Here is a 24,443-nt window from a genome sequence, read left to right on the forward strand (position 1 = left end):
AAGTGAGGTGGGTTGGTGCCTTCCAACCTCGAGGGTTTCTTGTGATTGCATTTGACGGTGTCCGTTTCCTTATTTTGTTTGGTCTTCACGAGGCAACTCATTATGTACCACTCTAGGTTCTTCGTCAATTTGGTTATGACCAGGGTGTGCTCATCCCTGAAAATTTCAATGAGTTGGTTGGTCCATTGTTGACTGCAGTTTTGAGTCTACTCCTGAAAGAATGGAGTCGAGTTGAGGTTTTGAATCGACTTGTCTTTGCAGCGCACCTATTCCCGGCGTACTTGCATTGGATTTGAGAACTCATTTCTAGGAGACCCTTGGTGTCAATAGTTCCTCAAACACTCCTTGGAGCTTCATCCTTCTTTGATTATCGAGATAAAGTTGAAGAGTCTCAGACTGATCATCATCGAATTCAGGCCATTTGGTTCAAATCCGAGAAGAAGATACAGAAATAGATTGCTCAACTGACATCTGCCCTTGCCTAGTCTGAATCTAGTGATAATGGCAAAGTGGCTAGGCTTTGAGCTGAAGTTGCTGAGTTGAGGGATCGGCTTGCCCAGTATCCTTATTTTGAGGATTTTGCAGTATATTTGGTGAGTCGCGATGCTTCCGATGCTGAGAAAGTGATGATGAGCCAGGCTGCCCGGATCCGTGCTTTAGAGGAACGCCTTGACTCCTTTTTCATTTCTCACCATGATGTTTGATTGACTGCGTTGTATTCACATTTTTTTTGTATTTTTTTTTCATTAACAGAATGTATGCAAAATGTTGGAAGATTAATGTAAAGAAAATAGGTTTTGTACTTACTTGGTCTCAGGTATATCTATTGTTCTTGAAAGCATGATTTTTTGTTGAATGAGTCCTAGATTTGTCGTCATTGGTCAAAACAGTAATTTTGAAATGTAATTTTGTGAAATGTCTTTATCAAATGAGTACGATAAATTCAGAGTTTGTAAAATCTTTGGTTATGACAATTTTGGTGTTTTCCCCAAACACAGGGGATACAAATGTCAATTGTTCTTTTGGTGCCTTTAGAGTCATCCCCGGTGCCCTAGTATCGAAAGACTGCTATCTGCTTGGGAGATGGGTTTTCGGAAAGATTTTTGCCGTTCACAGTTTATACTCTTTCGGGCCAGGAGTTTTTTTTTGTTTGTTTTTGTTTACCCTTATTGCCCCTGGTGCCAATTACGATTTTCACCAGACCCGATTTCCATATTTTTGCGCATCGACATCCTTTTTGGGATTTTCACCGTGCCGATGGTTTTGATCTTGCCATAGTCTGAGTCTTTTACTCATAGCACCCTTTCAAGTTTTCACTATGCCCTTTCAGACTATGCTTGTATTTTTTTGATTTTTTACATTGTAGTTTTTGCTCAGAGTCTCTGTGTCTTTGTGGCTCGGTAACTCAAGTTGAGTTGTGACATTGGTGACTCTACTCTTGTAGTGACACTCTTTCTTGAGTAACAGATCTAGATTCCCCTCTCAAGTTTGCTGACAACTATTCATGGTTCGGCAAGTCAAGTTGAGCCGCGAGATCGACTACTCTACACTTCGAGTACTCTTTTTTTTTCGAATATCTGACCTGGATTCCCCTCTCGAGTCTTCCGACGACTAATAAGACTTTGAGGTCTAGACCTAGTCGCAAGATCATTGGTACTGCCATTGTCATTATGTTGCCTTAGAACATTCCCTGATCAAAAAAGACTTTTGTTGGGACGAAACGTTGGCTTAGGCTTATGGTAGTGGAAAAGATACAAAAAGGTTAAGGTCTGGGTTTATATAGAATGGATTAGACATGGGGTTTGTCTATTTTTGTTTTGAAAAGGTGATCTATGTCTCCTCCCAGCGTCTCTCGAACTTTTTTAGGTTGGAGATTTGGGTCGAACTCAGATCAAGTGTCCGATTTTTTGACTTTTTTGATTTTTTTTGTATTTTTAGCCGTTCACAGTTTATCCTCATGCGGGTCAGGAATATTTTGATGTTTTGTTTTTTTTCTGATTTTCTCTTCTTTTTGTCTCTTTTTTTTTTTGACTTTGTTTTGACTTGTCCCAGTCTCAGGTTAAGAAATGAACGTGATGGCTCAAAAGGGTTGACTAGGGTTAGATAATTTGTTTGGGATAACAAAGATGGCCTTTCATCATCTCAGGGTCGGTTTTTAGGCGTAGTATTTCTTGAGAGTGTCAGCATTGATCGATTACGGGAAGACTTGTCCGTCCATTTCTGTAAGGATCAGAGCACCTCCTGTCAATACCTTCTGCACGATGAATGGTCCCTCATAGTTTGGTCTGAATTTTCCTCTGGCGTCTTCTTGGATTGGCATAATTTTCTTCAGAACAAGATCCCCTGGGGAGAAATCTCTAGGCTTAACTTTCTTATTATAGGCACAAGCTATTTGTCGTTGATAGATCTGTCCATGGCAAATGGCTGCGAGGCGTTTCTCTTCAATCAGATTTAGTTGATCAAACCGAGCTTGAATCCATTCCGCTTCATCTAACTCTGCTTCTTTTAAGATCCGGAGGGAGGGAATCTCAACCTCTACAGGTAAGACTGCTTCCATTCCATAGGCCAAAGAATACGGAGTTGCCCCAGTCGAAGTTCTGAATGACATTCGATAGGTGTGAAGTACAAAAGGCAACATGTCATGCCAATGTTTGTACGTAACTGCCATTTTCTCGATAATTTTCTTGATATTCTTATTGGCTGTCTCGACTGCGCCATTCATTTTAGGTCTGTAGGGTACAGAGTTGTGATGAGTGATCTGGAAATCTTCGCACATCTTAATCATATCTTTATTCTTGAAGTTTTTGGCATTATCAGTCACTAATCCACTAAGAAGTCCATACCGACAGATGATGTTGTTCTTGACAAATTTCAAGACGTTGCTTTTCGTGACGTTGGTGTATGAAGTAGCTTTTACCCACTTGGTGAAGTAGTCGATGGCCACTAAGGTGAAGCGATGCCCATTTTCAGCTTTAGGTGAGATTGGCCCGATGACGTCCATTCCCCAAAGTGAGAAGGTCCAAGGAGTGGTCATATTGTGTAGCTTCTGAAGGCGGAGCATTGATCTTGTTGGCGTAGATCTGGCACAGATGGCATTTGCGAACATGCTGATAGCAGTCACTTTCCATTGTTGTCTAGTAATATCCCATCCACATAATCTTCTTTGCTAGCATGTGACCATTCATATGAGGTCCACACCACCATGTACAGTCTCGATTAATTTGCTTCTGTTTCTGCCACACACCGAAGTAAGACCTCGTGGTGCGATTTCTTGTACAGGATGCCATTGCTGATGAAGAATTGCCTGCCAATTTCTGAATGGTTCTGCGATCATTTGACGTTGCATCTGAGGGAAGGGTTCTATCTTCAAGATATGATGTCTGAGTACCATGGCTTTTCTTCAGATACTTCAACTTCGACGGGTAGACAGTAAGCCGGTTCATCTTGAATTCCAATTTTCATAGTGTCGATGATTAGATCCTCTGAAATGCTAATCATAGAAGCGAGGGTTGCTAATGCATCTACGAACTGATTCTTGGCTCTCGGCATGTATGTGAATGAAATCCTATCAAAGTGTGAGCTTAGTTCCTCTAGATACTCGTGGTAAGGGACCAGTCTCTATTCTCGGGTCTTCCATTCTCCAGTTGTCTGATAGACTACTAAGCTTGAATCTCCGAAAACATCGATCTCATCTACCTCGAGATCCAACGTTTCTTTCAATCCTACTATACATGCTTCATATTCAGCCTCGTTGTTAGAGCATTGGAACTTCAGTCTGATTGCAATTGGCACGTGGGATCCGTCCAGTTTGATTAAGACTGCCCCTATTCCGTTCCTTTTTTGATTTGCTGTTCCGTCAAAGTACATTTTCCAGCATGGTTCCTCATCATCGTCTTCAATCTCAATGAATAGTTTGGCTTCATCCGGAAAGTTCATTTTTAATTGCTCGTAGTCAGGCAGTGGATGCTCGGCGAGGTGGTCGGCGATGACTTGCCCTTTGATGGCCTTTTGAGTGACATAGGTGATATCGAATTCAGATAATAATAATTGCCACTTCGCTAACCCGTCAATGCTGATTTTTCGAACAGGACTTCAGGGGGTCCATCCTAACAATGAGCATGGTCGAGTAACTGAGTAAATAATGACGCAGTCGTTGAGATGCCTAGACTAATGCATAGCAAGTCTTCTCAAGTGTCGAATATCTTGCCACATACTCGGTAAATTTCTTGCTGAGATAATAGATGGCTTGTTCCTTCCGTCCTGATGCATCGTGTTGCCCTAACACACACCCCATTGATGTTTCTTGCACTGAGATGTACATAAGTAGGGGTCGTCCTAGAGCAGGAGGGACTAAGACTGGTGGATTGAGCAGATATTGCTTGATCTTGTCGAACGCTTCCTGACAGTCTTTGTTCCACTTCTTCGGCATATCTTTCCTTAGTAGCTTGAAAACTGGCTCACAGATAGGCGTCAATTGAGCTATAAATCGACTAATTTACTATATTCTCCCTAGAAAGTCCCGAACGTCCTTTTCTGAAACAGGTGCCTTCATTTCGAGGATATACTTAGTTTTCGCAGGGTCTATCTCGATGCTTCTTCTGTTGATCATGAATCCCAGTAGCTTGCCTGATGTTGCCCCGAACACGTACTTTGTTGGATTTAGCCTCAAACTGTACTTTCTGAGTCTGTCGAACAACTTCTTCAGATTCATTAGATGGTCTTCTTCAATGTCAGATTTAGCAATTAATGCGGTCATTGCCCTTTGGTAAGTCGCCCCTGCGTTCTTCAGCCCGAATGGCATAACTTTGTAGTATAAAGTACCCCATGATGTGATGAATGCAGTCTTTTCTTGGTCTTCTTCTACCAATTTTATCTGATTGTAGCTTGAGAAGCCATCCATAAACGAGAATATGTCATGCTCTGCTGTACTATCGACTAGAGTGTCGATGAGTGGAAGTGGAAAATCATCCTTAGGACTTGCCTTGTTCAGGTCTCGATAGTCAACACACATGCGCACCTTCCCATCTTTCTTGGGTACTGGACGACATTAGCCAACCAATCAGGGTACGTAAAGACTGCAAGAAAACCTGTTTCGAACTGCTTCATGACCTCGTCTTTGATTTTGAGGGTCCATTCTAGCTTCAACCTTCTCAGTTTTTGTTTGATCGGCTTACTTCCGGAAGTAATTGGTAGCTTGTGTACAACAATATCTGTATCTAACCCCGGCATATCTCTGTATGACCATGCAAAGACGTCTTGATAGTTTTGTAAAAATTTGACCATTTCTTCTTTCTGTTGCGACGTTAATAAGGCTCCGATCTTGACAATTCGTGGGTCCTCTTCGGTACCAAGATTGATTGAATCTGTATCCTCAATGTTTGGTTGAACACCTCTCTCGTGACGTTCTACCAAGTCTTTGATTTCTTTGGGTAGGAATTCCATTTCATCCTCAGATTCTTCTTCGATCCCCATGAGGTCGAAATTGAGTTCAAGATCGAAATCATACTCGTCCTTTTCAAATTCTATTTTATCTGGGTACTCATTTGACGGAGACAGATCCCTTGAAACTCTTTTTTTATTTTTGAAAAATATCTATTTTTTTGCAATTTTGAAAGCTTTTCAATTTTTTTGATTTTTGAGAAATTTTTTATTTTTTATTTTTTGAGAGATATTTATTTATTTTTTATTTTTTAAATACCTGAAATAAAAAGAACATTCATGTAAATTCGTTAATAAAGATAGGGAGCCCTCAAAATAGTCTTTACCCAATGACGAGGGCTCGTTATGATCCTCGGGCAAACTAGATTCGACTAATGACGTTTTTTTTTTTAGGCCTCAACAGTCTCAAAGGTTAATGGGAATTCTTCCCAATTGTTCAGCACTTCCCCTTCTCTAAGGGGGTGGATGAGATGAGAGAGTGATTTGTTGGATGATTTGATTGGTTGTTCGGAGATGACCATGATCTTCGATTGATTGTTGTCAGATTGGGGCATAATCCCTCCCAAACTCGGTGGGATGACGACTGATGCCCAGTCAATGCCCGTTGGAAAGGGTGAGTCTTCCTTTTGGTCGGTAGTGATCTCCACGTTGGTGGATTCTGGATTCGTTTCTGATAGACTTTCATCGGAATCCCCATTGAATAGAACATCAATGCCTTATACGAAGGATGATTGGGACTCAACAACTGAGTCTTCATGAATGTGCATAGGTTTGAGATTTACTACTTTTGGTTTTTTTATCGATTTTGTTGGCAATGATTCTGATAAACTGTCGGGTCTGATTTGAAATTTTGGGAAGCTAACACTAATGTGAGGGACCTTGCCCAGATTCCAGACATCGGGTTCCCGATTTTGTTTTCTTGCTAGTCGAAGCTCTTTCTTCTTTTCGTTCATTTCTGTTATATCCTTTTTTGTGGGCCTAAATCCTAGACCAAAATAAGGATTGTGCTTTTTTACTTCAATCAACGTAGCCTTCCCTCTTCCTCTTGGCCCCAACCCTTGTCTAGGTCGGTAACCTGCTCTTTTCAAAACCTAGCGAATCATTAGATTTGGCCGTGATAGTTCTACCTTTACTTTCTCCTTCTCTTTTTCCACGTGATTGATAACAGCAAATTGATAGGAGTGGTATAGCGCTTTGTCCTTCGTCATTTCGATATCTATAAATGGCACATCTGGAGCTCTCCCAGCTGGGATTAGGTTTTCTGCCAGCACAGATATCATCTTTTGCCCCATGATAAATTTGACTCTTTGATGCAACGAGGACAGCATAGCCCCTTTTATATGGATCCATGGTCTGCCCAGTAGTAAATTGAAAGTTGTCGGTATTTCCATGACCTCGAATGTTACTTCAAAGGTGCAAGGACCTATTGTGATGGGTAAATCCACTTCTCCCAGTGAATCTCTTCTTAAACTGTCGAAGCCTCGGACGACCTTGTTATTGGGTTTCACATGTGACCAGTCGGCATTGAGCTTGCGGAATGTTTCAAGAGGACAGACATTAAGGGCCGGGCCATTGTCAATCAGTAATCTAGCAACCATCATGCCCTTACACATGACCATGATGTTTAACAGTTCTATGTGCCCCCGCCCCTCTGGCACGAATTTACTTTCAGTGAATATGATAGGATTTAGGGTCATGATCTGGCCAACCGTTTGCTCTAATTGCGCTAGTGAGGTAGTTGTAGGTACGTGCGACTTTCCCATAACTCTTAATAATGCGTCTTGGTGTTCTTCTGATTTTTGTATTAGACCTAGAATACAGATTTGAGCTGGTTGTTTGTTCAATTGATCCACTATGTTATGCTCACTCTTACGAATGAGCTTAATGAAATCTACCACCTCCTTATCTGTCACTTTTGTTTTCTCTTCCATCTTTCCATCTTTATACAGTTTACCCTTTCCCTTTGTTCACCTTTTTTCTTTCTCGATTACCTCTTTTACAGTCTCTTTTGCTTCTTCCCTGATGCTTACCCCTTTTTCTGATAATTTCTGACATCTCCCTGCCTTTGTTATATGGCCGATGTCACCCACCATTGCCTTTTTCATGGTCTCGACCCCTGTGGTAGTGGTGACGGTGGTCTCGTAGCTCCAGGGCACCGCCTGGTTGGAGCTATAGGGGAATGGTTTAGGTGAGTGTATGGTCATGGGAAGTGGATCTGATTTTACATTGAGAATAAGGGGTGGCGGTGATGGTTTGGATGTAGTGGTGGTAGGAAGAGTTACGTGAGGAGTTGGTAGAGTGTATGGAATGATGAGTGGTGGACGTGAGGATGAGGTGTATGGTATGTGAAGGGGGGTCGAGTTGGTCATTGAGAATTTGATAGTGTATAGGGTATAACCAGAGGAGGTCGAGTAGTATTTTGATGGTTTGGTGATCCGTAAGGTATAACTAAAGGTGGTTGGATAGTAGTGTTTTGATGAATGGGAAGGATGGTGAGGTCGGCCATTTTGAGAGGTAGCTGTGAATTCTGTGATGAATTTGTATAATGGTTGACTGTGTTAACCATCAACGTCTTTGATTCCTTTGTGAAGCGTACTCTGACTTTTGCCCCGATAGGCACTATCAAATCCAAGGGATTGAAGTCGAGTTATCCGCAAACAACATTTACCCTATGCCCACTCCCCTCCCCATTATGAGCAGGTAGGGGATTTTGATTGATGTTTTGTTGTTGGGATGGGTTGGCAGGCCCATCCAGGATGAGAGCCTTTTTGTCGATTAGATTCTGTACTTGATGTTTTAGCTGCCAACATTGGTCTGTAGAGTGTCCTGGTGCACCCATGTGAAATTCACAGAACAAATTGGGGTTGTACCCTGGCCTTTTAGTAGCCTCAGGATTTGGTGGACGTTTTGCGAGGTACTCACCCCTGAGCAGGATTAGCAGTAACTCTGATAGTGTCATAGGTAACCTAGTGAACACTCTATTTACTCTGTTGGGTCGTGCCTGCTGATTCTACCCATATAATGGTGCCTGCTATGCAACTGGTGGAGGATTTTCCCTATATGGATTCTGAGGTGGAGGGTTCCATGTTGGCGGTGTTGGTGCCCATGAAGTTGATGGTGCTTGTGGCCTTGGTGCTGGTGAAGGGATGAAGAGGGGTCGGTTTGGCTGTACGTTGTTAACTTGTGGTTCTTCTCTCTTCTTTCCAGTAGGCACTGGCTTTCTCTGAGTAGGGATTCCTGTTGTTGCCCCTAAACTTGTGAAATTGAAAATCAGACCGGTTCGGATCCCGTCCTCGACCCGATCTACAACTTGTACTAGATTCGAGAATGTGCCAGTGGTGTGCTCCACCAGATGAGTATAGAAGGCGTGCCCTAGTGTTGAGATAAACGTGGTGTTCATCTCTTGCTCTGTCATTGTAGGTCTTACTTGTGAGGCGGACTTTCGCCATCTCTGTGCATACTCTTTCACCGTTTCCCATTGCTTTCTTGTCATCTTGGCCATGTAATTCCGGTCTAGGCCAACATCTGTGTTGAATCGGTAATTCTGCTAGAACATCTTAGCTAGGTCCTGCCAGTTCTTAATGAGCGAGTGGTCCAATCTAGAAAACCATTTGAGTGCCAACCCCATCAAACTCCTCTGAAACAACTGCACTAACAACCTGTCATCTTCGCCATATTGGCACATGGATCCATAATACAACTTCAGATGCGACAGAAGGCACCCCACTTCATTATACTTTTCAAACTCCGAATACTTGAATTTAACCGGTAATTGAGCATTGGGGTAGAAGCAAAGGTCCTTGAACCGAGTTCCACTCATCGTGTTGAGGCCCTTCATTCTTCTCATCTCTTCCTGCAGAGACTCGATTTGCTGAGCCAATTTTTCGTTCGTTGCGCTCTTGGCTTCTGTAGTCCTGTACTCACATTCATCGTCAGGAATGACCACAGGGGGTGGTCGATTCTGTGGGATATAGAGCGGGGGCCCCTAGAATTCAGGCGGTGCAGGCGGCATGGTGGTCTGTGATCCTTGGGGAGGTTGCTCGGGTAAATCCTGATTTGATCCCGACGCGTGCTGCTGTATTGTTTGGGCTTGTAGGATGCTGGCATTGGCTAACACAGTACTCACTATTTTTTCTTGCCTCTCAATTATCTTCAATAGTACTGCTATTTGCTGATCGATACCTGACGTTTCGGTTACTGGGGGTTGTGCTGGTTCAGAAGAACTCATAGTGACTGTAGATGATCTCAGAAAATATGGAGGTACTTCTGGCTACTTGTATTTCTTTCGCTTGGCCACCTATGGGTACAGAAGACCAAGTGTTACTATCTTGTTTACAAAAAATGAAGATGCATGACGTTTTATTAGATCAGGTAAAGTTGTTTATTATGAGTTTTAACAGAAAAATAATTTCTCGATGCGGAGCCAGCATCAACACGGAGTTGGTAAAATATATATATATATATATATATATATATATTTAAAAGAATTACATCAACATGGAGCTGGCATTGACATGGATTTGGTAAAAGGTTTTGAAAAATAATTAACTCAGCGCGGAGCTGGCATCGACACGGAGTCAGCATCAACACAGAGTTGGCATCAGCACGGAGCTGGCATCGACACAGAGTCAATAAAATGTTTTTGAAAACGGAATTAACTCAGCGCGGAGCTGGCATCGACACGGAGTCGGCAAAATGTTTTTGAAAATGAAATTAATTCAGCGCGGAGCTGGCATCGACACAGAGTCGGCATCAACACGGGATTGGCATCAGTACGGAGCTGGCATCGACACAGAGTCTGTAAATCATTTTTAAAAGGGTAATTTCATCAGCCCAGAACTGGCATTGACACGGAGTAGGAAAAATATTTTGAAAAAGTAATTTCATCAGCATGGAGTTGGCATCGACACAGAGTCGATAAAATGTTTTTAAAAATGGAATTAACTCAGCGCGGGTCTGGCATCGACATGGAGTCAGCATCAACACAGAGTTGGCATCAGCACAGAACTGGCATCTACACAGAGTCGATAATATATATCTATATATTTTTTTTACAAAAGGTAATTTCATCAGCATGGAGCTGACATCAACACGGAGTCAAAAAAATATTTTGAAAGCTAAATTATCTCAACACGGAGTTGGCATCGACACGGAGTCGGCATCAACGCGGAGTTGGCATCAGCACAGAGCTGGCATCGACATGGAGTCGGGAAAGCATTTTGAAAAGTAATTTCATCAGCACGGAGCTGGCATTGACACGGAGTTGGGAAAACATTTTGAAAAAGTAATTTCATCAGCACGGAGCTGGCATCGACACGGAGTCGGGAAAATATTTTGAAAACAGAATTAACTCAGCGCGGGGCTGACATCGACACGGAGTCGGCATCAACACGGAGTTGGCATCAGCACGGAACTGGCATCGACACGGAGTCGGTAAAATATATATATATTTACAAAAGATAATTTCATCAACACGGAGCTGGCATCGACACGGAGTCAGAAAAAAATTTTGAAAGCTAAATTATCTCAGTACGGAGCTGGCATCGACACAGAGTCGGCATCAACACGGAGTTGGCATCAACACGGAGCTGGCATTGACACTGAGTCGGGAAAACATTTTGAAAAGTAATTTCATTAGCACGGAGCTGGCATTGACACGGAGTCGGGAAAATATTTTGAAAAGGAAATTTCATCAGTACGGAGCTGGCATCGACACGGAGTCGAGAAAATATTTTGACAAAGGTAATTTCATATGCACGGAACTGGCATCGACATGGAGTCGGGAAAATATTTTGAAAAGGTAATTTCATCAACAAGGAGCTGGCATCGACACGAAGTCAGGAAAATATTTTGAAAAGGTAATTTCATCAACACGGAGCTGACATCGACACGGAGTCAGGAAAACATTTTGAAAAAGTAATTTTTGAGATAAATCGAGTTGAAATAGCCTATGTTTTTGTTAGCCTCCAATTGAGTTCTATGAAATCACCGTCGACCAGGCAGATCTCCAAGGAAGAGGCGGTGTACAATGGCACTCTTAAATCACCTTATTCCCTGAATAAACATAGTCTATCCCGCTCGTATCAATAGGGTAAGATCTTGTTAGGCACCGACTTTGATCAAGGACTGCAATTGGTGTTTTTTGAAATCTTTTTTTTTTTTGTGAAAGTTGAATGTATTTGAGTTGATTGATCGATTGTTATCTTTGTTAGATCATGAACTTGGTTCGAAATTGGATATGGATTCGGTTTGTGGTGGATCTGGGTTTTAGACCTAGTCGAAACGGATCTGGGTTGTGGACCTAGTGGAAACGGATCTGGGTTTTGAATTTAATTGGATTGGATCTGGGTCGTAACCCAGTTGAAAATGGATCTAGGTCATGGACCCAGCTGAACATGGACCTGGGTCGTAACCCAGTTGAAAATGGATCTGAGTCGTGGACCCAGTTGGATTGGATCTAGGTCATGGACCCAGTTGAATTGGATCTGGGTCATGAACCCAACTGAATATGGATCTGGGTCGTAACCCAGTTGAAAATGGACCTGGGTCGTGGACCCAGTTGGAAATGGATCTGGGTCATGGACCCAGTTGGATTGGATCTAGGCCGTGGACCTAGTTGGCAATGGGTCTGGGTCGTAACCCAATTGAAAATGGATGTAGGTCGTGGTCCCAGTTGAAAATGGATCTGGGTCGTGGACCCAGTTGGATTGGATCTGGGTTGCGGACCCAGTTGGATTGGATCTGGGTCGTGGACCCAGTTGGATTGGATATGGGTCGTGGACCCAGTTGGAATGGTTCGGATCGTGGGCCCGGTTTAAATGGATACAAGTGGGGGTCCGGCTCACAAAATTGTTTTGAGTTGGAAAATCAGCAAATTCTTCCCCTCCCCCTTTTTTTTTATTTTTAATTTTTTTAATTTTTTAATTTTGTTCTATTTTTGAAAACCTTGACTAACAAAAATCCATTTTACTTAATTTGTCCAAAACTTGGGATTTTTTCTAAGGATGTCATCGATGTTTGCTCAATAGTAAATAGGCCTCTTCAAAAATGGACTGTCGAGTTCATTTTGTAGGGTCGAGTTCACTCTGGTCCGTGTTAATGGAACGGATATGATATATACTCTGTCATCCATGTTTTGGGCACGAATGAAACATTTACTGTTTCAACCGTGCTCAAGACACGGATAAGGTAATTTGTCGCTTCAACCGTGTTCAGAACACAGTTGAGGTACATATTGCTTCAACCGTGCTCCCAAAATGGATGGGATACATTTTCACCTGTCCGTGCCATGGACACGGACCAGAAAGAATTCCAACTTCTGGATTTTCACAGAAATGGTCCTTTGGCCCACTGTTTTGCTTCCTTTCTTCACTATTTTTTTTTTGTTTGAACATATATGTGATGCATTCCTCCCCTTTTACCTAAGGGGAGATGAGAAGAAAACAAAGATAAATCTTAGGATCTATGTGTGCCTCTTTGGGCTTCGAGGCCCGAATACATCGAACACGTACAACTTTGCCTTGGGGGTTGATGAAACATTAAAAATTTGTGTCCTAGTTCATCTAGCCGGGCACATGCATGCGGCTTAATAGGTGGCTTTACGGCTACCCGATCTTCAAAGCTCGATGCATACCGAAATACACACGCCGTTAGTTGGTGATCAGATTTGATGTGTTCATTCCCGACACTTGAAATAACGATCTCAAGCCGTGGAACTACTAAGCATCGGGGCTAAGTATATTGAGGGTGGGGTGGCTTGGAAGTGAGGCTATGCTTGCAAGTGCGCGTGCCATTTTTTTTTCATTTCTTTTCATCGACCCCCTTAAAAATAATAATACAAGCAACGAAAAATAAATAAACATTACAATGGACATGTGAACCAAAATAAAAAGAAACATAGGAAACCACAAACGAACCATGTTAGTAAATAAAAATCTGTGTTTTATTTTTTTTTTCAAAATGATCGAGTTGTCACGAGGGATGAACCATGTCCCCAGCAGAGTCGCCAACTGTAGATACGTGGTTTTCGTCATTACGACGGCCACATCTACGATGAATTGGAGTCTCCACCATTCATGTTGTAAGTGGGTGTGAATGGTCACCCGATGTACATTTTCCAAAAAATGACATTATTTGCCATTTTAGTGACTCACGATGGATAAGGGTTAATAAAATTTTGAGATTCGAGTAAGCGGCTCGGTTTGAGAAAAGGGAAGGTGTTAGGCACCCTTTTCTCCTCGCCAAGTGGCGGTAACCTCTATGCAACTCGATCATTTTAATTTAAAGGAAATTAGAAAATAAGGTGCAACGTGGGTGTATTTGTACCCTAGATAGGGGTTCGCTTTCGGCTTGATCATGGGGTCATCTCATTGAAAGAGATGATCCTAATGAACCATTTACCTTAGGGACTACTCATTTAAAATAAAAATAAAAGAGAAGAAGGGGATATTAGAAGAGGGAAATGAAGAGGATAGAGAGAGAGGGGGGGGGTGTACTTCGAACCCACCTTGTATCTTCGTTCTTCTTTTCTTCTTCTTCTTGAATCCTTAGTAGACTTATGAAAGAGTATGTATATTTTTTTTAAGGTTGTAGTGAGAGTGGGAGAGTAGAGGAGAGATGAGTTGAGATTATTTTTTTTTCTTTTTTTCTAGTAAGACTTGGTGAAACTTGGTAACCATTTTTGGAAAGAGGGAAGGGGTATTTATAGGTGCTGGGAGGATGTTTGGGGGTATGATGGGGTTAAAGTTTAGGAGAATGGGAAATGGCATTCCTTTTTAAAGATGGGGGTGTGAAATTTAGAGTGAGATTGAGGGTAGTTTTGTAAAAAATGAAAGTGGGTGAGGTTTTGATCCAAATGGTTTGGATCCTACCCAAATCCATTTGGGTAGAGTGTTTGGTAGGGTGAGATTAGTGATGGTTGATGGTGTAAGAGGGTTATTTGGAAGAAGGAGTGTTAGGTTGGTTGAAGAGGTGAGGTGTTTAGATTTAGGAGAATGGGTTGTGTAAGAGGTTGGTAAATTGGTTTTTGGGAGGAGGAAGGGGATGATGCCATGTGGCATATGTGATGAGAGTGTGAGGTGATGAGATTCGTTAATTGGTTGATGGTGGTTGTTTGATTAAAAAGAGAAGTATGGGTTGATTGGTTGATGATAAGGGGAATATGGGTTGAGGTGATTTTATTACAGTATTTTAAGGGAAAATGGTGATGATGTTAGAGAATGGTGATGGATTAAGGTATGGGTTGAGGTATAGGTGGTTGATGATGTTAGAGAATGGTGATGGATTAAGGTATGGGTTGAGGTGTAGGTGGTTGATGATGTTAGAGAATGGGGATAGGTTAGGTTAGGGTAGGGTATGGGTTGTGATGTAGGTTGTTGATGATGTTAGAGGATGGGGATAGGTTAGGTTAAGGTGGGGTATGGGTTGAGGTGATTTTGGAGGGAATTGATGTGAGTTGATTTTTTAGAGAATGATGATGGGGGTAAGTGATTAGATGAGAAAGGTAAAAGGGGATGATGACATGTGTCATCTTGAGAGGGTGATTGGTTGATGTGGGTAAGGGTTGATGGGTTAGGGTTGTGGGTTGGATAATGAATTGGGTATGGATAGTGGTTTGTGGATTTTTGATATATTGGGCTTGGGCTTTTAGAGGGTTGTAGGTTGTTTGGGCTTGGATGGGGTTTGATTTAAATTGGATTTTTAAAGGTGGGTTTATTCTATGGTTTAGGTAATATGGGATTGATTTAGGTTGGGGTATAAGGTGGGAAATTGGTTTAGGAGAAGGTTAAGGATTTATGGGCCTTGCATGGGCTTAAAGTGTTTGTGGATTTCGAGGCAGAGCGGTGGAGAGTGGATGAGGGGTTGGCATCCCAAGTCTCATATTTTTTTATTAATTTTTTTTGAGATTTTTGCGATCATTGATTTGATAAAAAATGCCACGTGTTGGCAACTTGGGCCTTTTAGACTCGTTGGAGGACTTTATCGATTTTTTGTATGCAAGCGTAGAGTAGTGAAGGTTGGGGCATCTTAGGGTAAGTCCGGTCCCTTTGGTAGGTCCCTTAGACCATTTTGAGGTCTTAGGGGATTCGGTTCAATTGAATTGCCACTTTTTAACTTTTTGGGCCTTTGAGGCCCGTTAGCCTATTTTATTGGAAAGTCGGTATTTCGGATGAAGCGGGGTAGATGGGAGCATGCCGAATCCTTTTGGTGGACCTACTAACCCATTGAGAGGTGTTAGGGGCTTTGATTTTGACGAAAATGCCATATTTAGATAATTCGAGCCATCAAGGCCCGTTGGTCAAATTTATTAGAAAATTACTGTTTTTGGGCCCTTTCGAGTAAGGGCCCGTTCAAATTGGGGTGTCTACAAGAGTAACCTAGGAATAACGATTAACATCACATCTAGTTTTATCCTTTTTTAAACTCAACTCCAAGGGCTAGGTGTGAGCTCCTTGGGTTGGAAGATATAACATGAAGCTTAAATAACACAATAGTTTGGGTTCTTTCACTCACTAATGTGTGAAGCCCCTACTACCAATTATCTAAATTAAGTATGTTTTATCTTGATCTTATTTAAGCATAAAACATCTAAGTTAAGCATAAAAGATATGGAGATTCATCTAAATCTTTGATCTATTAGAGTTGGATAAAACCTTGAAGAGAACTCAATAATCATAAAGATATATGGAAGGATAAGAACTAAAATATAGAATTAAAAGCTTGTTCTTAGGCTTTTTCCTCTTACTAATGGAGGGAATCTAGCTTATGGTCATTGCAAGGAGACAAGGAGAAATCATGAAGTCAACAATTGTATTCATTGAGCGATTAAGGTACACTTCTTCCTCTTGGAGAAATTACAAAAATTTAAACAACCTAAAAATAAAAAATTACAAGAGAAAATGCCAAGGGCATTAGGGGGGAGAAGAGATAATGAACAAAGGCCAAGAGCTCCTTCCCAATTGGGAAAAATATCTATTTATAAACATTGGATACTGTAAAAGGATTCAAAAATAACTACCCTCTCTTTTGCATATAAGATCACATGAGGAGCACACTCAAAGAATTTTAGGGTACTTCAATCGAAATCTATTGCACCACATTGGACATTAATTGCGCCACATTGATGTTAATGCTTCTGGATCTCTAATTTTGCATGGTTGTTTGATTGATTTGATGATCCATTTTGATGATTTGATATTTGACATGTACGATGAACACACATAATTAATTTCTGATAAATACATGCAATTAAGCCTATTTAGCATGATTGAACATGTAATGAGATAATTTGAGGTTTAGTATGATTATTTATCTAATCTAATAAAATAGGATAGAAATTGAGATAAAAACTTGAAATTTTTTTGGATAAATCAGTATTTTAAGACATTGATCATACCCTCAAACTTATCTTTTTCTAGTCCCTTAGAAAATAAATTACCACTTTTGCAAGCATCTCGACTGCATTTAACAAATGTAGAAAGCCCTTAAATCATTAAGTTACCCCTAGTAGATGAGTTTGATTCGTGAGGGTTTGTAGAGAATATACCGACAAAATTCGAAATAACTTTTGAAGTAATAATGGTTAAGATCAAAACTTATATTTAAAAACACAAATTCTTTTAAGATTTGTCAGTCATTTGGAAGTAATACTTGGTATAGAGTCCCAACTCTTATTTCTCTATGACAAAGTCAGACTTAAATTTACTTTTTAGATAAAGTGATTCTAACTTAAAAATTTTTAGAAATTCTATTTCCTAGAGTGAGTTTCAACCTTCTAACTAATCCAGAATAATTGGATTAACTTAGGATTTAATTCTAAATTTAGGAGCCTCTCTAGGGTAGTAAAAAGTGTAGATGTTTACTTCAATATCTCGAAAAGGCCTTATCTATGATATTCTAGTATACTCACGATTTTGCACTTGATGACTTTCACCCTACTAAAACTCTAAACTTTTCTATTTTGATTCTTTTTAATATTTCTTTTTCACTTCGAGGGATCTTTTTTTCTTTTCTTTAATTTTTCTTTTTCTTTTTTACTCTTTTTCACTTTTTTTCTAAGAAAAGCATACATCCCATTTTAAGGTACCTAGTCTAATTCAATGGTTGATGTTCACGATATATTCAACCAGTTCTATTTTTCTTCTAATCAGCCAACCATATGAATAAGGAATTCAAAATTTATCAAACCTAATTTTTCCTTATTTTCTAGGTAGAAATAAAGTAAAAAATTCACTTAATTCAACCTAGATTCTTGGTAACCTTATTAGAAGTATCTATAAACAAAAGGTAATTTTGCTCAAACTTTTTCTTAAGAGAAACACAAATGGGGACTCCAGATCAAAACTTCCAACTAAAGACTAATTTAATGTTTTTAACTAAGTGCTTAAAAATACAAGCTAAGATCTTGAATAAAATACAACAAAGTTGCCACCAAAATATTTTTTAAAATTTAAAATATTTTTATTATTTTTAGAATATATAATAAAAGAAAATATATGAAAATTTGACCCTACACCCCTAAACTTAAACATGATATTGTCCTCAATATTTTAGTATGCACATGCAAATGCAAAACAAAAATTAACAAAAGGAAATGAAATGGGTTGGATAATACCTGAAAATGATAGAACAATCTTGTGATACCAACATAATGTCTTCTTAAATGAGACACCACTCACCACTATCGTAGTGTTAATTGTATCTGCCATATTAGTCGTGATCATGCTGTATTATGCCAAGAGCACCATAAAAGATACTCTGCTCATAACCTAGGTAAATGGTTCCTAGGCTATGTCGGTAAACACGCACTAGTATTTTCAGCCTACACTATGTAAACTAGAGCAAGATGAAATAACTACAAAAAAGAAAATGATTTTTGAAAAATATTACTAAAATAAACTATTTTTTAAACAAAACAGGGTAATACAACATTTAGATAAACAAAAACATAGAAAAACAACTACTAACAAAATAAATCATAATACAATACTTAATAAAATGCCTAATGAAACATCTAATCCCTATGAGCTCTACCTGTAGCAATGGTTGTCTCAAACTCTCACACCCTCTGATACTGTTCAACCGCATCGAGTCATCGCTCTAGGCTGCCTTCTATAAAACTTATCCATTGCCTTGAAAAGTTTTGTAAATGCCTTCTGAAGGCAGAAGGATCAACATCATCGAAGAAGGATGTGTCCTAAATATCTGGGCTAGAAGACGTATCCTTACTCACTCCGACTTTATCTAACTCTGGTTTTTGACGTTCATAGCCATGAGGGTTCCTGTGCTCTTCAAAGTGCTCAGGTAAATGCTACTACAAACTCAGGGCACACTTTGTGAAAGCACACCCTTGAATTCTAAAAGTTGGATCATCTCACCCTGAGGTGCTAGAACTGCCATTGGCATTCCCATTTGCCTATCAAGAATCTAACAGATCAAGTGTGGGAAAATAAACGATCGTCCCTTCTTTAGGCTTGATACAGGCATCGATCAAGATCTCTAAAATGAAACAAGACATGCAAAAGGTAGGATTTCTAGTCTAGATTGCATGCATGATGTACATGTGCTTCGTAGAGAGCAAAGTGTTGTTCTGCGTCCCCAAGATATTGATGCCACTCATCGCAAACAAAGGTATTAATTTGCTTGAAAACTCTTACATAATAATCCTCCACTCTTCTTGCTAATACATTGTAATCGAGACCCAATTGAGTGACGAAAAACTCAAATGGATGACTAGTATGGCAAGTCCCATCCTCGATTTCTACAATACCTAAGATCGGCGATGATATTCTCAAAACCAATGATGAATGTTATGTCATTGAACTCGATGGTGAGTGAAGGAGTGACGACATTGCCCAAAATAATGGATGCATAAAACTCTCTCACTAACTTGTGACACCCCGCCTAACGCTAACATAAATCCCAAGGTTACCTCGAGGTACTAGGTGGTGCCTTGAAATTTTGGCATGGTCTCCTCTGTTTATGTTAGTGTTCCATGGAACTCAAAACCTGATAAACCAACATCCAAACAAATCTTGTATATAACATATGTCAACCACTTACAAGGTATGGAAGAGAGTAAGTTACAAACGACATAAGGTGAGATCAGAGTAACGCAAAATGGTAAAATATACATGATTACAAAAAATTCCCTCACTCTAATATAGGCTTAACACTCAACCCCAAAAAGAACGTATACCTCTTCTAAGACGAACAGACTCCTAGTAGAAGTAGTCATAATACTCACCGGATAACGGACTCTGGTCGTCGGTATGACCCACCAAATAATCCTCGCTAGACGACTTTACGACTGCCTCTCTAACTGCAGGCTCTAAAGCTAAAAAAATAAGAAGTAAAGGTGAGTAACAATGGTTACCTAGTAGGTCCATAAACAATTCCTACTAATAATCTCACCTAACGTGATCGAGTAATCATATTGATACATTTCAAAATATGCAAGCTTTACAAATCAGACTACCGTTAACTAGTACATATAGCCAGGGATGATCAACTAAACAGTTTAAAATCCCATATAGCATCAGTCATCCATACTCATTATTCATTTTCATTCTTATGCAAATATAATTGACAACATTGAAATAATAGACATGTTTTACAGTTTATAATTTGAAATAAAATAGCAGATACATATTACACAATGGTGGAGTACTAGAATAAGAGAGCTGGGATTCACGAATGGATCGCTTCTAGTCGGGACATGATGTTACAACATAAATCTAACTTTTAGTTCCTGATTTTGTGGTCGGTCGCTGCACTTACCACACTGGTGACTATTTATCCAACTCAGGCAGGTCGTTTGACGTGACCGTAAGTAATGGGTCTCTTTTCAACTTGTCAGAACGTTCAACTACTACTAGATTGTTAGTGATCACTGACCAATCATCTTCGTCTATGCCTATCAGGCGTGCATGTGATTCCCAAAATAAGTACTCCATTCGTATACGACCACCTTTACAATATATGTTCACTGATAAAGATAGAGAGGAATGGACCCAGATTCCAGTTGTGACTCCACTCTCATACGCGTCCCATACCACGTATGAGTTTGGTGGTCCCTATTGTACATCTTAGGATAGTACATCACTTCGGATGATATGACGTACTATCCCCTCAGGCATTCATAGTCGCTTTAACAACTCACAAAATAATTACTTATATATATATATATATATATTATAAAAACAAACGAGAAATTAACAATACAAGGTTGATAATGGATATCTAGTTCCTACCATGCAACAATGGCTCCTCGGCCTAAAATAAATAACAGTACTCAACGTCTCTACACTAACAGAATTTAAATAAACATACAACATTGTCATTATCTTTGGATATCCTTTCACCAACCTACACACAAAATACAATGTAAAATGTAGACATCACCCCTCGGGTGTGATTCTGACATTTTATCGATTATCCCCTTTCCCATTCTTTCGATGTTTTCACTTCTCGACTTTTCAAATCTAATCTTTCTTTTTCAAGCTTTCAAAGTCACTTTGACCATTCGATCTACAAAATCATTAAATTTTTGTTAAAACGAGGTCTCAATGAGTATGTGAAGGCAAACTGCCAAAATTGAGAAAGTTGGTGAAAATTTGGCTAAGTCGAAAATTCAATTTTTCAAACTCCTCGAAATCGAAAACCAATTTTTGGAAACAAAAGCTTTGAATACGAGATTCGACACTATATAATTTTTATAGTCTAATTCAAAGTAGCATGAAAGATATCAACTTTTGAAATTTTGTCGAAAACGTCAAAATTTACACTTTGTTCTTGAAATCAAAATTCGGGTTTTGATCATTTGAGATTTGGATCTTGAAACCATTCACATTATTCTGAAATGGGGAGTAAAATCGTAATTTTATTAAAGAACTTAAAGTAAATGGAAACCATTTACTTAAATATTTTTAATGAAATAAAGGGTGGGAAATCATGTACAAGTCATAAGAAATATAGCCCAAGAGTTAGAAGCTGTTTTGAAGACAGTTTTGTCCGTGGCTATTGGAGGTAGAAGCATGTTTCCGTCGATGAGACTGATAGAATGGCCTTAGGTAGGTGTCAGTGACAGAAACATGTTTCCATCGATGGAACCGATAGAATGGCCTTCTACAGGTGTCGGGGGGATCGACAACTTCTGTCGACGACACTGAACAATCTCGTGAATTTTGGGTTTTTCGATAATATTTCAAAATTTTCTTCCGTTCTTCAAACCCTTTGACCCACCCATAATTTTTAATGTTAAAACATGTTAAAACACATTAAATCTTTATTTCTAGCATGAATTGCAAATCAAGAAAAGATTTTTACAATTTGAAATAAACAGCAAGTTTTCTTAAAACCTAAATGCACATTTCGAAATCTAAAGGTTACCACTAAGAATTAAAAGTCCCCTACTTGGTTTGTGGACACAAAATGCGATAAGCTAGCACAAGAATCAAGTTCGGCGGCACGAGCGACGAGTTTTGACTGACTTGGGTGCAAAACGAACGAGTTGGTCATGAAACCCTTGATGAAGGTATCCTTCCTCTTTCAACGACAGTAGACAACTCCTCTTCGATGTAGGATAGCCCTCCAAGTCGGTAGGCTCAAACCCTTATGCTATTTTTGGGCGAGAGGTTAAAAGAAAGAAACGAAAGTGAGGGTTTAATGGGGTGAGGACAGGGTTCGTCGATGCCGAAATTTTTTCCTTCTTTGTCTACGATCAATACGGGTTTGATCACGATGGAGATTGGTGAGAATGGGTTGAAATCCTAGAATAGAGAAAGGGTTGATTTGGAGTTCTTTAGAGAAGAAATGAAAGAAATGAAATACAAATAAAGTTATCTTTCTTTTAAACAAGGGTTGGGGGTATTTTTGACATTTCCTACTTGTTTCTATCTTTAACGGCAACCCAACTATTCAGACTCGAAAAATGACAAATGAATATTCTATTTCGAATATTTTTTAGTTGTGGACCTATTGGTGACATCAAAATTTTCTGATTCTCGCTCTAACGAAATTTCATTATCTTGGGTCCCACTCGACATGAATTCGAGGATTTTCTAACTCTCTCATCCGAACTCGACTTTGAACGTGCTTACAGGTTAAAGTATATATTTCAATCATTTTGAACCTAATGGAGAAGTCAAAATTCATTAAAAATGAACGGACAAAAATTCGAGCACTCTACTCTAAGTCTTTCTTTTAGAATTTATCGAAATTCACATTTAGATTTCCTCAAGATGTAAATTAAAAACTCGAGGTGTTATAAACTCCTTATAGTAGATTTTGGATCTGGTGTAGAACAAATTATTCCATCCTAGTTTAGCATTGGTCTCACAAAACCACGTTCCATTGACACCTTGAAGTACTGATAAAAAATAGACTCCTAAAAAATAATTTGTTTGGAAGAGGCCATGGATACCACTACAATAAGAATGAGAAAATGATTGATCTGTGAAAATTTGAATCTAATTATTGATTAAAGGACTGCGATGAAGTGAAGGATGATTGTGATGCAATGATTGTGATGGAGATGACGACGCATTGAATGTGAGTTGGCTGTAATTTGGTGCATAATGCACTGATTACCTCTGATTTCCACAGAAATGGATGAGGAGTGAGATCTAAAAAATGTTTCTTTGATGGATATGGTATTGGACTAATTTGGAGTTGGAGGAGAAGATATTTAGAGATTAAGGCTTCTTTAGTGTTTAGAGTTGATGGGAAGTTCCCAGTTTACCCATGTGACAACTAAAAATCCTAAATTGCTAATATAAAGATCTAAAATTAAAAGAAAGAAATACTAATTAAGGAAAAAATCATAAATTACTAAAAAGTCCTAAAATTTAAAATAATAAAAATAAATACTAATTACTTGAGATTTTAGATAGGAAGGTACCCATGAGTATCGCTTAATGTGATAAGGGATCAATTTGTCACTTATTAGCACATAGAGCTTGAATGCATTGGGTATGCCGTCCCGATTCGTCAATGACTATTTGAAAAGGGCCAACAAGTGTTGTGCAACCCTAAACATATGAGACCAATTATGACTTTTCTTTTATAACCTACCACTTTGGTTCCGAACCAGTAACTATTATCGATGAGGGAAATGGCCAAGTTTTAAGCCCAACTAAAGTGAAATACTACAATACTCATTCAAAATATCTAAAATTATTATATAAAAAAAAGAATGAGTTGCTTTCCAAAAGTGCTAAGTTTAATGTCTTCAGCCAGATAAAAACTTTATTAATCCTGATAAACTAGATCATCGAGAAGAAGAACTTCCTCTTGCGGTACAAACTTGAGATACTATTTGAGGCGCTAGCCAATCACTTTAAAAGTAGATCCATCCTTAGGATTAAGGACTTCGACAACACCATAGTGATAAACTGTTTGGATAATATATAGGTTACTTTAACGAGATCTGAGTTTCCTTGAAAAAGGATGGAGTCTATTGTTGTACAATAAAACTCTTTGATAATACTCAAAATTTTGTGAAAGAATGTGCTTATCGTGATAAAATTTTATATGCTCTTTGTAGTGTTTAGCATAATCATAAAACTTATTTCTAATATCTTCTAATTCATCAAGTTGTAATTTATGATTTTTACCAACTTTATTGAGATTAAAGTTAAGGTGATTAATCGTCCAATATGCTTGATACTCAAGTTCTATAGGGAGATACCAGGCCTTGCCAAAAACTAATCGGCAGGGAGACATCTCAATTAGTATTTTAAAAGTAGTTTGATAGGTCCATAGGAGTCATTTAATCTCAAAGATCAATATTTCCATGAAGGATTGATATTTTTTCATAATGATCTTGATTTCCCTATTAGAAATCTCTACCTATCCATATGTTTGTGTATGGTAAGGTGTTGCAATTTTATGAGTTATTAGTATTTCTTCGTCAATGTTGCAAAAATTTTACTACAAAAATGCGAGTCACCATCACTTCTGATAGTTTGTGGAATACCGAATCTTGATAAGATGTTTTTTTAACA

Source organism: Akebia trifoliata, unplaced genomic scaffold (genome assembly GCF_017979445.1).
Source record: "Akebia trifoliata isolate Shusen 1 unplaced genomic scaffold, ASM1797944v1 Contig01412, whole genome shotgun sequence".
Lineage (NCBI taxonomy): Eukaryota > Viridiplantae > Streptophyta > Magnoliopsida > Ranunculales > Lardizabalaceae > Akebia > Akebia trifoliata.